This window comes from Sphaeramia orbicularis, chromosome 12 (assembly GCF_902148855.1).
Source record: "Sphaeramia orbicularis chromosome 12, fSphaOr1.1, whole genome shotgun sequence".
In the NCBI taxonomy this organism is placed as follows: Eukaryota; Metazoa; Chordata; class Actinopteri; order Kurtiformes; family Apogonidae; genus Sphaeramia; species Sphaeramia orbicularis.
The window spans coordinates 26835542-26839805 of NC_043968.1; positions in this window are offsets into that span (position 1 = coordinate 26835542).

The following is a 4264-nucleotide window of genomic DNA, read 5'->3' on the forward strand; positions in this document are numbered from 1 at the left end:
TTATTCTACACACATTCCACTCAGCTTAGGAGGGGACGGCAACAGGAGAACACAAGGGGTGAGGAGGGGGGACAGTGGGGAGTAGATTACAAACTCCAAACCAAGTTCATTACATTTTTTTTTCCACACAAGGTAAAAGGTCAAATGTTTCCTGCTGTGTCAGTGTATGTTTCTTACTGTTAAAAAGGAGCTTGACACTTCCTTTAAAGTCCAAAGATAGTTATCCATCTGATGAACACCCAACATTATATTTATTCCAAGGTTCACTGCTCCTTCATTTATACCCATGGGTAGATCTGTTTTGTAGACAAAATGATTGCACATGGCATTCCATTACAAAACACACACTGAACCTGACAGGCAGGTGCTTGATAGAGTGTCAAGACAAAAAAGTGCTCAGTGTTCCACCATTCACCAATATAGCAGCAACAATAAGAAAAAAGATATGATAAAATAAATAAGATCAAGATAAATAAAAACAGAACACAATAAAACACAATAAAAACCTTAGGGAAGTAAAAACTGTCTCTGGGATAAAAACCAAGATAGGAACATAACATTTTAAAAGTCAGAAGTTGCAATAATAAATAGAGCTAAGAAATAGGATGAATAAAGCAATAAAATAAAATAAAGTGCAATGTCACTACTTCTTATTGAGCTCAGTGACGGTGAAAGGAACTAAGCTGTTTTTGGAATGCTTTGTCCTGCACCTTCTGACTAAAAACCTCCGTCCAGAGGAAAGACGCTGAAAGTCACCCCATAGAGGATGGGAGTTATTATTAAGAACTGATAAAACCATCCTCTGTATCTGTTTAGAGTACAGAGGTATTGTTACCTCAAAACATCACTTATACAATACTTCAGTGGTTCCCACCTTTTTTGGCTCGTGACCCCATTTTAACATTTCTGGCGACCCCAGACATTCAAAATGGAGACATTTTTTTGGCTAAAATTTATTTGTTTTTGATCATGTAATAGTTTGCTATACTATGTTGCAAATAAACGTTAATTTTAGATGACATTTAGATTCAAGTTTATTTGTCATTTCAGCATATAAAAATACACAGAAACGAAATATTGTACTCAGGTCCCCGACTGTCAGCAGCATTTAGTAAAAATAGTATAAGTTACTGATAAAATAATAAAATACTGATATAAAAAAGATAGCAATTACAATAACGATAACACCCCCCCCCCTAAAAATTACTTATAAATAACTAAAAAGAAAGTATCATTTATAAAGTGCACAGCAGTAAAGTGCCGTTTAGTCTATATAATGTATATTATTATGGACGGAGGCAGAAAAGCCAGGTGTAGATTACTGCACAAAATGAGAATTTGATTTTCCATGGTCAGGATATGTACAGTCAGTCCAGCTTGGATTTACAAGGCTGACAATTAATACTGAACAAACAAGAACTCAAACTATGAATTATGAAAGAGGTGCAGCATCTGAAACTGACCACAATGAACATTTGAAAGATAAACAGTACCACAGTGCTTCAGTTTCAGCTTCACAGTTTGCCTTTTGTGGATTGGGATTGTCTCTGTCAACCCACCATATATTTTTTATTATTAAGTTTTTATTTTGTTTTGATGAATTACTATAAATTTCAGGCGACCCCATTTGAATTCCGCGTGACCCTACGTGGGGTCCCGACCCTAAAGTTGAAAAACACTGCAATACTTGGTTACTTTCTTCATCTGGCTGCAGCAAAAAAACATAGAAAATCTGCACAGTGAGTCCATGGATGTGTGTTTGATGGATTTGACAAAGAGCTCAGAGGTGAAACACAGTGTCAGAGTGTCTGGGAACACTCCATTAGTACAGTCACCAGTGGGGAGCATTCAAGCTGCTGTGAAGCAGGTCACACAATCAGCTTTGGCCCCTCATACATTCCAAGGATTAAGATTAAGAGCCTTCACTTCCCTGCATAGCAACAAAGAAAAAGTCTTTACCACTCTCTCTCTAACATTGCTCCACAATTTAACATTTGGCACGAGCATTATGTACATCTTTCATCAGTGGATTCAGTTTCACTCAGGAATTCAGGTCTTCGCTGCAAATGACCTTTGACAAATATTTATACCTGGTGCAAATGAGTACGTCGATATTTACTTTTTTTTATTCCTTAAATGAGTTTAGAGGTTTTGGTCTTTACTACAAATGTCTATTTCTGGTTTCATGTGTATAAACAGACAAAATGAGGCACTGTCTGTGGCATTGTACTGCCTTTACTGATGACATTTTGTTGAATAGAGTACAGCCTGCTGGTGAAAATACATATTGCATTATTACAGATATTTTGAAACGAAATGAAATGAAATCAAGAGAGTTTTGGGCAATAGTAGCTCAATTTATAACACTACCAATATCTTCTAAAATGAAGAGAAATATTAATAATGAGTAATAACTATCATTAAAACATTAAAAACAGGTTACAGATGGATAAAGCATTGTAAGTAAGTCAGTAAAGGAGGGATAAGGGATTATCATTAGAGTGGGAAAGGGTGCAGAGTCATGGGTTTTACTTTAGTACATTTCTCCTCATCACTATGAGGCCTATTGTATGGTATAAACTCTTTTAAGCTCAGTACCTCAGTGAAAGTGCACTGACATATCTGGAAATGGTGAATTTGCTAAAACATCGATAATAATCACACAAATGCATGGGCTTAGACTTTTCTATGGCATCACTTATCAAACCAAAATACAGATTTTTTTCAGTTTTAAAAATGTATTTAACCCATAAAGACCCAGTGCTACTTTTGTGGCAGTTCCAAAATAATTTTTCTCTGTATTTAGCTTTAATTATTTGATTTATCACCATTTATTATGACATTATCCGCTGTATTTTGTGTTTTTCAGTGAACATCAGGTATTTTCCTATATGTCATTCACTTTTCAAGTAGATGTTCATAAAAACTCAGATTAAAGTTTAGAGTTATTTTATCAAAAATGAGAGAAAACTGAAGAAAAAGTTACTTTTTCATCAAAGATATCAATGACTGGGTGTAAAAACAAGCATCTCCATCCACTATCATTGATCCAACTCCATGGGTTTTACTGGTGAATGAATGTTGTAGAAGATGACGGTGTTTCCACTTTCACTATTGTGCTTCTGAACGTCCAAATGGGTCATATCTGAGGACCATGAAAAGATGATAAACTGTACTTTACACCAATTATTTGCATGTATTGATAGGATTCGCGGATCAACAAGAATTAAACAGTTTACATCTGTAGAAGGTTTTAGTCACCAGTGAATGTTTGGATCTTTATGGGTTAATAAAGTTAGATAGCATGAGGAATAATTATTTATACAGCCATCTCCATCATCAAGAATGTATATACTAACATTTTATTAGTAGTAGTAGTAGTATTGCATTAGTTTGTAGAAATCAGTTTAGACAAGCTTTTTTAAAATGTGTTTTTATTTATTCATTTATTTATCTATTGTGAAGTCTTGTCAAAAAATCCAAATGATACTGACCCCGATCCCGTTGATGAAAACAGTAAAAGGTGCTGTGCATTCATTCATCTGCTCTGGGCAGTAGGGAATATAAGCTGGAAACTTGCACATTTGGGAAAAGTCCATCCTACTGTATTCAATAGACGTATGTAGACCTAAAGGCTATTATGTTCCTTGAGGTAATAGATGGGACCAGACACAGACTATTGAATGTTTGTACCCTGCCTCACGCAAAAAACACATTACACTGTCCTGTTTTCAAGTCCTTTAAATGATTAAATAAAAGGTTCTCTGCCATCCAATAAAAAACGGCGAAATATGAAGGGAACATAAAGTAAAATCAATAGAGTCAAAGTTTGACAGTCCAATAGATGATGTAAGAGCAGCCCTCAACTTTATGCAGCCAGACTGACATCAGTAAAATTACAACTCGGAAAAACAAAGAAAAGTAATACACACGTAGTACGATCTAGTACTTAAAAGATTAAAATAACTTTTTGAGATATTAGTCAAGTGAAATGAGCTACTAAATAAATGTACATCGTGCATCACATCTGTCCCTGTGATATGAGAGCTTTTCTTTCTCGTTGTTTTCATGGACTGTAGTAATTCAAAACAGGGCATATGTAATGTAGGCTGTGATACACAGTAACTGCCAGTAAAGCCCATGAAAATATTATTAAGAAGAGATATAGAGACAAACAGTGTGGAAATGTGTCTTTAATGATCATGATATGCTTCAAGAACAATCAACAATTAAGTAAAAAAATGTAGTGAAATGTAAAAAAAAA